We start from the raw sequence: 12,232 nt of genomic DNA, 5'->3' as shown, positions 1-12,232 counted from the left end.
ACTGGAAAGCTGGGGCAGGAAGATGACCCAAATTTAAGAGGAACCTGAGCTGCACAATGAGTTCAAAACCAATCTAAGCTACACACAAAGACTCTGGAGTGTAAGAGTTTTCTATCGTGATGATGGTGGTGGTGGTGGTGATGATGATGGTGACAAGTCGATGATGGTGATAATGGCAGTGGTAGTGGTGATGATGGTGATGTAAATGGTGGTAATGAAGATGATGATGTGATGTGAACTGGAAGTATTAGAGAGAATCCAGAGCAAATTTGTACCTTTTTTTTTTTTTTTTTAATTAAGGCTGTTAGTCTTCAAATTTCAGCCAAGAGTAAGTTAGGAGCATGATGCAGGGCCAGGTCTTGGCCACCATTGCCTGTATTTGGAGTTTACCATGTCTACTGGCTAACAGATGTTGGCAGAGTAGATTCAGCTACTTGTCATCTGATTACAGCAAATCATTGCACAACCAAACTTAAAGTCCGCTGTCCAACAGAGTGACAGAGTTAAAGGTGACTGAGAAGACAGTCTTATAAGGAAAAGAAGACTCAGAAATGGTGAATATTTGCCAAAGATCAAATAGGTGGTACTGATTAAGAACTAAGAGGTAGCCCTACCATCATAGTCAAGATACCAGCTCAACTGGGCCTAGTAGCTTAGGTCTGTAATCTCAGGAGGTTGAAGCAGGAAGATCAAAAGTTCAAACTTACCTGAGTGAGAGAGTAAGTTCAAGGTCAGCCTAGGCAACTTAGTGAGACCCCATCTCAAAGAAAAAGCAGAAAGTGTGAATGAGCCAGAGGCAGGGATGGTGGATGACTATGAGGAAACAGAGTCTTCTGGACCTGATCTCTCAGCAGTTGTGACAGCATGCACCACACCTGTCAATCTCAAGATAGGACCAATCACAACAGGGGGGAGGAGTTGGACATGAAATCCTACCCGAGCAGAAGAGCAATTGGCAATTGGTAGCTACTGAAGGAGGGAAAGCGAGTTTCCTCTAAGAGTGTATAGCCTCTGCTAAGTCAGCCACACTCCAGTGGAACAACACATATCCAAGACTATATGGGCAGCACAAATTGTACTTGATGAGTGTAAAAGAAGAAAAGAAAGAGAGAGGGGACACAAAGTTCAGAAGGTAGGGGAGGAGAGGTGGATCAGAGAGGAGATAGGGGATGAAAATGATCAAAACTTGTTATATAACATTCCCCAAGAATGTGTGTGTATGCACCCACGTGTGTGCATCTGTGTGTATGTGTGTGTGTGTTTGTGTGTATGTGCATGTGTGCCTGCATGTGTGCACATGCATCCATAAGTGCACGTGTGTGTGTGTGTGTGTGTGTGCTTGCATGTGTGTGTGTGTGCACACGAGTGCACTTATTGCACACATTTATGATCTGGGGGGTGTGTATAACAGAGGGTTAGGGACATGGTCAAAGTTGGGGTAGTTAGGGTGTTTGCTGAGCATGTATACATGAGACTCTGGGTTGACCCCGGTATCATAAAGGAGAAAATAAAAACAAAACCTTTGACTATAGAATCATATCTGGTTCAAATCAAGGCTCTGACATGTATTTGTCCTATGATATTTGATAAGTTATTTGTCTTTCTTTTTTAAAAAATTCCGGTGTCCTCATCTGTAATATAGAAATAAAAACTTTCTCCCATAGGTTGGTGTTTTGAATGGAATAAAATAGTAGTGATTTGTAGATAATTTGCTTATACCAAACATCACCCAGTAAACAACATTATTATCAGAAAAAAATTTTTTCTGATTTCCATATTATAACTCATTCTCTACTCTGAGGCCTCCACAATCCTACTCTGGCTTCTGTATGCCTGTATAGTGACTTATTTATTAATTCTACTGTTAATTCTGTTGTAGTTTTAAAAAGGATTTCAGTAGGCGTGCATGTGTACATGTGTGCACGTGCATGAACTCACGTGCATGCATATGAGTATAGTATCTGCAGAGACCAGAAGTGACAGATCCCTCTGGAGCTGAGCTACAGACAGGACACTGTGACTCACTTAACGTGAGTGTTAAAACTGGACTCCCTTCCTCTACGAGAACAGTGAGTGCCCTTAACAACCGAGACATCTCTTCACCCTCTCTGTGACGCTTTCATTAAAGGTTGTGTGAAGGTATTGTGGAAGGTGACTTTATAATTTATTCACATTAAGAATAGGGTAAATTTAGTGTGTATGAGGTGGAGATGCATGTGAGTATGCACACATGCGTGCGTGCATGCATGCGTGTGTGTGTATGTGTAACTGCTTATGTATTGAAGTCAAAAAATAACATGGGAACCATATCTCTACCCCAGGATGGGATCAGGATTCAAACTCAAGTCACCAAGCTTGTGTGCCAAGAGCCACACTCACTGATTCCATTATGAGCAATTTTTTAAACCTCAAAATTTAACAAAATGAATCATATGCATTGTTCTATACACAATTTTGCTTCCTTTGTCATTTTTGTTGGAGGGTTTTGTTTTTCTTACCTGTACTTTTGAACATCTTACCCACAACTTGTGTCTGCTTTCTATAAAGTGAAAAGATCAAATCATTCATAATGCCTCAAAAGCTGGGGAGGACACGGGGACTACCATGGCTGGGTATCTTCTGCTCGATTATACCTGTTTGGGTAACAGTAGAGGCCTCCATCAGTGGTCCTACTACAACTAACACAGACCCCTTCCCTCACTTCTGCGGGCTCAGAAGAAAAGCCCATCCACTTGACTCTGTTCCGCTGACCTCCACCCCACAACCTTCTTCTAAGATCAAGTCAAAGTATCACTTCTCTGTCACTCTGCTCATGTCTTTGTCTTGTCCCTTAGGGAATACACTGTGGCAAAGTGTTTACCTGAGTCCATCTTTTCTTCTAAGTGAATTCACACTTCTTTAAGGACAAGGTTAGGCTCCTGAAATCCAAAGCTTTCCTCACAGCATCTTATTTGGATAATAGGCAGCCTGTTAGTTTTATTTTGAGAGCTTCGTTCACATCATAACTAGACGAGTTAGTGTGTGGCCCTCACTGTGTGGCGCTCTCTACCAATACTTACAGAAGGCTTCCATAGGGATGGGGGTTATGAACACCAAGGGCTACAGAGCACCTGAAGTGTCCACAGCAAGCTGACTGTGTGGCCTTGGAAAACATCAGCAGTTCTCCGTCAACTTTATTGGCTGCTGTGCTGGCACGGGCTTCAGTGTCTTCACCAGATTCCTTCCTCTGTGGCCGGGAGCACTCTGTTCACCAGCCTCATTTTCACCAGCAATAGATGCACACACCTTTTCCCAAGGAGTGAACCCCTGTACCGCACCTCCTGTAAGACCTCAACTTGTGTTAGCAGCTCTCTGACAGCTAACGTTACAAAATTTGAACTGCACCCTTGTGCACCGAATGTAAATATTTACTCTTTTGTTCTTTTTTGTCCACCATCTGCATCCCTGCATGGTCAAGCAGGATAGGGTCCCACTAACAGTTACCTTTACTGTAGGCCTGGCGGGGATTTTAATTTTTCATGTACTTTGGGGCATTCCCTGGCTCACAACAGCCTGTCACCATAACTGAGTGGTGCCTTTAATCAGGGTCCCTTAGTAAACCTCACTATTATCTCTCACTGCTCTACTAATAATAGAATCTGATGGAAAGAATGAGAAAGTAGCACTCCCATCAACTAAGCCCCATTCCTGGTTAGCACTGTGTGGCTTTCTGCCAATTATCAACTTCTCTGAACTCAGATTTGAAAGCAGAGTGTAGAAAGCAGAACTTTTCTTACGGTATCCTTGTGAGGACTCCATGACATGAAACAAGCAAGATATGCAGGACCATTTGGGGCCATTGCTTTTCACCACCTTTTTCTGATTCCTTAAGACATAAAGCAGTCAAGGGATAAAGCAAGTGGACCAGAGATCTGTGAACCTAAATCCAGAGCTGCTGACGTCAGCAGCAACCTGAGCCTTTCTGTCAAGCTTGCGTGAAGACTGTTACCCAGGGCTACCCCCTTTCATACTCCATACTCCTTCCCCAGACTGGAAAATATCCACAGGAGAAAAAGTAAAGGAGAGAGAGAGAGAGAGAGAGCTGTTACCCTGAGCTCTAGGGTACTCTTTGATTTTATAGCTACCTAGTCACCTCAAGAGCCTGAGAGTCCTCAACCTAGCACCTTCTCTGATGTCACAGAGGAGTATTGATTGGGAAAAAGCAATTGATCTGTGTTAGGTTTGTTGGAGTGAACACAAAGCAAGGTCCTTGAAAATGTATTGTCTGAATATTTTAAGCTGGTGTAAATATTTAGACGGAGCTCAAAAGGGATGAAATGTTGAACCGAAAAGAAAACCGAACAGAGGGCTAAGTTGGGTGTCACCCATCACATGTCCCACTGAATGAGCTACCTTTCCACCAACGGCAGTGGCATACAGTAACAAGACCCAACTCAGAAGAGGCTGTGTGCACATGGGACCCCTGGCCTTGTGTTTGCTCCTGCAGCAGGGAAGAAGAGTGCTTCCCTCCTGCTGTCCCTGACCAGCTAGGCCTTCTCCCCTCCTGAGTGATGACTGCCCATGGTATGGCAAAAGAACTCAGGCAGAAATGCATCTTACCATAGTGAGAGCAGAGGGAATATTACCCAGGCTGTTAAAGTGCAGCTGCTTTCTTTTCTAGAACTAGATCTCTCTAGAAGAGGAAAGTGGTGTCATTTTATTTCTTTGTCAACAGCACACAATATTGGGTACTGGGCATGGTTAATACAGACCAGTCAAAGAGGTATTCCTCAGAGGAAGCTTAGGAGAATCTTACCCAGGCCATAGGATACCCCATCCCTCAGCAGAAGAAGAGACCAGAGGACAACCTTATTCTCTACTCTGATTCCCTACTCCATGACAGTATAATGTCGTATCTGAAGAGCTGTGTGCTGACGTTCCATATATTAAGCCCAGATTTCTGTGGATGACATTGGCGTGGCCTATCTCCATGACCGCCTGCCAACTATGGTAGAGCTAATGTTTAATTTCTTATTTAAGTTCAGTAATTCTCAATGCGGGAAGGAGAAGATAAATTAAATTAATAATCACTATATTTTATACACAGGGCAGGGGGGTGGTTTTTACTATGCTCCAGGAGTTGTCTAGGCACATGACACACGGTGCATTGTTTGATCCTTGCAATATTGTGCAGTAACTATGTGAGTGTGTTGCTCATTTCACAAAGGAGCGTGAGGCTCAGAAAGGAAAGCTTACCTTCCAAATTCACATTGCTAACCAGTGAGTTCATCTTTAGGTTTAAAATTCGGGAGCATACTTAGTTATTTCCCCTTAGCAGTTGCAGAAATGTCCGGTCTTTAAGGGCATTGCAAGGAGATGGATTCTATGGCTCAAGTAAACTCACCTCCCACAAGAGTGGTTTTCTGCTGCAGCTCCCTGGCTGGGCCTCCCTATCACCTTGTACCCTGTCCAGCACCATCAACACCAACTTCTGGCTGAGAAAGAGGAATAGACAGGATCCACACCATTCTCTTTCCCCTTCCTCCCCCAGTTTCTCCCAGAGAAGAGAGGACCTAGCATCCAGCCTCAAGGTGGGGACTGGAACTGAGGGAATATGAACTATACCAGAAACACTATACACGCTGCTCTTCTGGAGGAAGTTCTTCAGTACACAGAAGGTGCGGAAGTGCCCAGATGCTGTTAAATCTAGAGGATGAGGGCAAAGTGACAGGAAACCTGGCAGACAATGACACTCAGATTTGTCTTGTAGTGTGTAGAAAGCACACACAGCAGCTAGCATGCAGTTGTGTTTAGAAGACACTGAGGTAAGGTCCTTGGTAAAGCCTGTTCATCCCAAGGGCTAAAGGAGAGGAAGTCTGAGGTCTGCTTTTGTTCAGCTGTTTATAGTTTTGTGCAGACACTGGCATGTGTGTTAATTCCTAAACAGATGTTACAATGTGGACTTTCTCTGGGAGTTATTTTTAACAGGATATGATTCAAAGTGATTCTCTTAAAAAAAAAAATACTGATTCAGTGGGTCCGAAAAGCTGTTAAAAGCACTTCCTGCTTTTCCAGAGGACCCGAGTTCAGTTCCCAGTACTCATGTCTGGGAAACTCTCAACTGTCTACAACTCCAGCTCCTGGGGATCTGACACTCTCTTCTGGGCACCTACACACATGTGGTGTACACATGAAAAAAGTATTGAGGGGGGGACCAAGAAGATCTTTCTCTGCCCTGGAACCCTCTCCTATGGAGCTAAAGATCATCAGAGCTGTCTCTGCCATGAAACCATGACAAGTTTAGACCACAGGAAACGCATCCACTCCCAAATGAGATGTCTCAACAGCCTTTGGAAGACAGGGGGCCCTTTTGAAATCAGCCTCAAGTGTCAGGTATTTTAGGGATACTATATAGCTTCTGGAAATTCTAGCCACACGTATGGGTGACTTGAATGTCAGGAGGCAATGGAAGTTCTCCCCCTGTGGGTTTCTCCTTTCTTCCTGCTTCTCTCCTTGCTACCTGACTGGAAACTATTGAGCGTGGCTTCTCAAACACTGGCATTTGGTGGACAAGTGAACGGAGCGGGTTGGGGAAAAACACGTGGATGCTCTGAATGATTTCAGTGTCACCCCCTTTATGAAGCTCGGCTGACCAAAACTTCTGAGTTGGTGATTATCTCAGCCAAGTGCCATTTTTTTTTCTGTGTAGCACAGTAAGTATTGAGCATCTCAGCCGACTTGTGCTTTTTCCATCTTCTCTCTAATCCTCTAAGGACTTTGAAGAAGGGAAGTCAATAAATCAATTGGTACCTTGTCCGATATCCATTTCAATGACATCATAGCCCCATTTGCCAGGGATCAGACATTAGTTACGGAAAAAGACACAGACATTTCCATTTGTAATGTGTCTCTGCCTTCGTGAACAAGAATACGAATAAGATGGGTGATGTGAAATTGTGAATGATAGTGTTGTGTTGACATTGCAAAAATGAAAGGAAGGCAATCAAGGAGGGTGACCATGTCACTTAACTTTTATTTATAGAATTTATTACAATGATGATAAACGTGTCCAATATGAATATAAGTGACAGCATTAAGTAGCATGCTTACTGAACTATATGGAACCTAAGAGGTCATTCAGGGATACGGTCATTATATCCCTGTCATTATAGCTATGGCAGACCCAATGTTATGGAGAAGATCTGCAGTCTGTGTTCTTCCCTAAAGACTGGCTCTTTGTCTTCTATCAGCTCCTGTCATTTGTGAGCTGTTGTGGGTAGACCAGATGACCTTTAGGCATGCTTCCAAGTGTGAAAACCTCAGCTCTTACGTTATCTCTGGAGAGGCTGTGCCCTTAGGAGGGCAACCACCCTACAGTTACCATTGTATTCTCCATAGCAGGACAGATTTGTTTTTAAAGAAAGAGTCCACTTTTGTGTTGGAGAGGGTACTGACCGGAAGGCAGTGCAGGTACACATCACCACACTGGGCACATGGAATTTTCAGTTTAGTTCATCACTTTCCTTTTGGCCCTGGGTTGGTGTTGTTTCTCTTCCTTTATTACATGTTTAGTTAGCATACAGAATTGTGGATTCCCACAGTTTCATACACATCTATCACAGTACTTAAGCCATCTCCCTACTCCCCCCCACACACACACACATAGCTCTTCTCGAAATGCTGTTCTTAAAACAGTAGTCAAAGCTTAAAAGCTTCTGAATCCTCCCTGAAATCCTTGAGGTCAGGAGAGGAACTCTGAGGTTGATCATCTTGAGATAAAGCCTGCAGGTCTCATAGGCTAGACGCTCCAATTTGTGCCGAGGTTACATAAAGCCCTCTGGAAATTAACAACTTGAGACATCTCGAATGGGAAGAGATTAGATGCCATAATATATTTAAAACAAGGGTCAAAATCTGTGGGACCACCGTTCTACCACAGTATGTATGTGTGCATGTACTGGTGTGCAGGAAAAATACAGTATTTGTGCATCTGCACATCTGCAGTCTCCTGGCCAACTAACACACTGAGATGCGCCTGTTCCGTGCAACGCCGGAAATGAACAGCCATCTGGGCACCCGCTTCACTCCTCTGCTCTGGGTTCAAGTATCCACAGGCCAAAGAGGAAAGTACCCGTGGAAGGGGACCCAGGAAACAAGCCAGGTGACTCTAGGCCGGGACTCATAGGTGGCAGGGACCTAGAAGACAATATGCTGCTTCCTTAGCACTTTGGCTTCGAAGGTGGGGTTAGAAAGCTGTGGATGGCATGGTCTGCTTATGCCCCTCAGAAACACTAAGGAGCATTGCCCAGCACAAGCAATTAGTAATAAGTAAGACCAGAAGCGCTGGCTCTGAAATCGGTGGCTAATCTAAGGGAGACCAGAGTTGCTGATTAAGGTGGGGATAGGGTGTAGGGAGGTTGCAATATGTGCTCCCTGCCTGGAATTCTGAGGCTTTTCTTAAGATGCCAGAAAGTCCCCGGCCAAGCTTGACTCAAGGAAACACCAACCAATATGCCCCGTATGCAGGAGCCCCTCTTCCCTGCCTGGGATCCTTGTGTGATCTTCACACATCACCTTAACTCCAGTTGCCCTGCGAGATCTAGGCTCGATACATTCTCGGGTTTTTTTGTTTTTGTTTTTTTTTTTTTGAGCTTCCACACCTTTTAAGCGGAACCCCCAAGGCAAATTATCAGGTGAGCAGAGGAGGCCCCAGCCCCTGTGGTTCCTCCTCTTGGGTACATCCCTCCCCCCCCCCAGATGAGAGTAAAGCTCCAAAATGAAGTCATCTGAGGAGATGGACTAGGGTTCCGATTAGTTCCAGAGCAGAAGGATGTGAACAGGAGGTCTCAGCGCCAGCTCCTTCAGGGGTGCGCAATGCCGAGCTCCGAAGAAGGTTCTCTCTGAATTCAGGTTAGTGCAGGGCGCGCTCTGCTGGGTCAAAGCAGTCATCAGTTCTACCAAAGGGGTGCGCTGCCTGGAGACTAAGGGTGAATAGGGAGCAGACTACTGAGTTGGCCAAATAAGCAAAGTCTAACCCAGTCTGTGGGGCACTTCCTGGCAGTGCGCTGGCTGGTAGACTATAGCTGACACACACCTTTCAAAATGCGGAGCGGTGGTGGGAAGTGGAGGAGTAAAGGTTTGATCCAGCGTCTTGTATTTGCTTCCTGAGCTGGCCGGGCGATTCTCCATCCCGCAAAGGCTCCACGAGTCTCACCTGTTCACTCCGGCCCCGGCTGAGGAGCTGAGACCCCACGATGCTCTCCACAGAGGCAAGGCCTAGGCAGAAGATCTAAAGGTGGGGTTGGGGCTCAAACTAGGGATCTGGTTCCAAAGAAGGGAGTGGGAAAGCAGTCACAGGGGGTGTCTCTGGCTGTTATCTGGGAATGCTGTAAGAAAGTTGCGAGCTGGTGGTGAAGTAGCCACCAGTATAGGTTACTCCTGGGTCAAGAGCGCCAAGTGTCTGTGAAGACAAAGAGAACTACTCACACTTTATTACCGTAAGAGGCCGAGCCCAAAGGAGAAGGCGGTGCCCTTCCAAACCTCATTTCAGGTTTCTCCATGAGGGCGGTGGGGTGCGAGCCAGGTTTAAAGGTCTCTCTCGAGAAGAAAAGGGAATACTTTTTAGCAAGCCTCCTCTGACTTTTCAGAAAATGTTCTGGCAGTTTGGAGTTACAGAGACAGACTTCATAAAGTCCAGCACTGCCTTTCCGGGGCAGGGCTGCACGCCTCCTCCCCCATCCCTCCAAACACCTTTCTCTAAGCTAACCTCTCCTCCCCCATCCCTCCAAACACCTTTCTCTAAGCTAACCCCTCCTCCCGGGGATTTTATCGGAATAAAATCGGAAATTTATCGGAATAAGAAAATAGGTTTGAGAAGGGACTAGCTTGGTTGTCTGTAGCTGAGCCGAAATAACAACGTGGGGAAGGGCTTTTAAGAAGTTTTCCTCAAGTTGCCGATGTGCCTGACACAGAGGAGCTCAGCTTGTTGGAGAGATAGACTCCAAGCCTGCAGTGCCTGGGCTGCAGGAGCTCCATCTAGTCTCCGGGCTCAAGATCCTAGGACTCTGGCCCGGCCAGAACCAGGTTTCTGAGAAAGCACAGAGTTCGATTAGCCCTGTTTTTAGGCCTGTACCTAAGGCCTGCCACCATTTTCCTCCCTCCCCTCCCTCCCCTCCTCCCCTCCTCCCCCTCCCTCCCTCCTCCCTCCCTCCTCCCTCCCCCTCCTTTCTCCTCCCTCCCTCTCCTCTCCTCTCCCCTCCCCCTCCCCCTCTTTTCCTGTCCCCCTGCCCACGTCCTGTCCCCTTCCCTCCCTGTTGCAGACAGGTGGCCCCGAAAGTGAGATGTAAGGGTGGTGAGCTATCCTCTGCATTTAGAAACCCCACCCCGAGGATCCTGAGACAGAAGGAGGGTCAAAGGGGCATCCGATTCTTTGAAAATAGGCAGGGTTTACTTCCCTGGTCAGAGGGGGAACTCTAAGCACAGGGCTCTCTGGGATGGCTCTTTGAGTAAGTAAATTCGGCCACAGGATCCAAAACTGGTGATTGACAGTTTCGATGATGACCACCAGGCTTGTTAGTGACCTCTGTATTTATCAAGATGATTAACTTTGGAGGTTGGTCTGTGGTAGGACCGCCCTGGGCACGCAGCCTCTTTCTGGAGATCAGACTGCATTCTTTCAGAAGTGGACTCTAGATTTCTGGCCTGGACCCTTTCTAATCTTGGATAGGCCTTTATTTGTGGTGATGCTGAGGGAACCATGACAGCCATATGGACCTGTCGGTTCTGGTCGCCCACCTCCACAGAACTGTCTTCACCGGCTTGGTCCGATGGTCTCTAGGGTCACCCCTCCCCCAACCACTTGTCTGAAATTTACCAGATTCAAACCTTAAGGCAAGAAAAAAAGTGTTTCATATACAAACCGATCAGGGTATTTGCAGATAATTGCGAATGTCAAATACTCGCGCGTGATGACAAAGTGCAGAGATTGCCAGGGCCTGAGCTGGGGTCTGAAGGGCGGGGAGCTGCTGGGCAGCCCAGCCACCTCAATCCTGCTCAGACGCGGGGACGGGGACTTTCAGGCGGGAGGGGGTGGCAACTGCCAGCATCTGCCCACTACAATTAACTAAAACTTGCCTCTTAGAGCTAGCACCACGGGGCCCATTCATTCATATATATATATATATATGATATATATATATATATTCACAGAGTCCGTTCCCTCGCTGGCTCAGCTAGGAAGTGCTAGAGTGAATACTGAGTCACACAAGCCTGACTCCCTTCACTCTAGGTCCCAAGCCTTAAGTAAACACTGGCCAGGTCGCTGAGCCCAACGCTACCCAATTGCCAACGCTCCTTCTTCCTAAAATGTAACTCCAGACACAACGAGGAGAGTTACTGGCCACTCTGATAGTAACCACTTCATCTTTCTAGGTTTGCCTTTACACAGGAATACAGAGTGGGGGGGGGGAGGAAGAGGCCAGAATCATAATCGCAGCCTTTCCCCCCCCCCACACCCCCACTCCTGGAGGAGATATACACTCAGCTTGCCAAAATGGGCCCTGTCAGGGTCTCAGCGAAGGCCAAAAGAGTTATTCTTTACTGCTTTCTGGTCAAACCTTCCCCAGTCTCTCTTCCCTGACCCGCACAGAAACAATCACAATGTTTTAGATTGCTCTAGCCCTCCTGGAGAGGGCCTAGGGTTGGGAATGGGAAATGCTCTTGTTAGATTTAAAAAGTTCGATTTTTGGCGAGGGGAGGGTGTGTATCTCTTGCTGGTGATACTCTGAAAGCTGGTGGCAGACCTGTGGTTTGGGGAGGGAGGAGTCTGGAATCTCAAGGGTGATAAGGACTAAGTTGTTGGTTAGCTCTGAGGGAAGGTAGAGGGGTGCTCAGCACTTAAGGCTTAATGTCAAAAACCTATTCGCCCCTGAGTCCAGGGGTTCCCATTCAACATTGTCTGGGAGGGAGTTATCTCAGATCTTCACCCCACTGTCCCCTTTTCTTAGGAGAGAGGAAGACTTTGGGTGGAACGGGAGGGACAGAAAAATGCAAAGGCGTGGTCGATGCCCTAAAAGTGCCAACACTCCAGTTTCTGGGAGTTTTCAATAATAAACCAGAAAACAGCCAGGACTGAAGCGGAGTTGAGGGGAGGGAAGGCATTTCTTGGGGAAAGTAGAGAGATATGAACCTGGAGTCATAGTGAGGAGGGCGGAAGCCGCAGGTTAAAGGCCTTGGGGTGCCACATTTGGGAAGT

The sequence above is a fragment of the Rattus rattus genome, chromosome 4 (assembly GCF_011064425.1).
Source record: "Rattus rattus isolate New Zealand chromosome 4, Rrattus_CSIRO_v1, whole genome shotgun sequence".
NCBI lineage: Eukaryota > Metazoa > Chordata > Mammalia > Rodentia > Muridae > Rattus > Rattus rattus.
Note: the sequence above shows the minus strand (reverse complement) of the source record.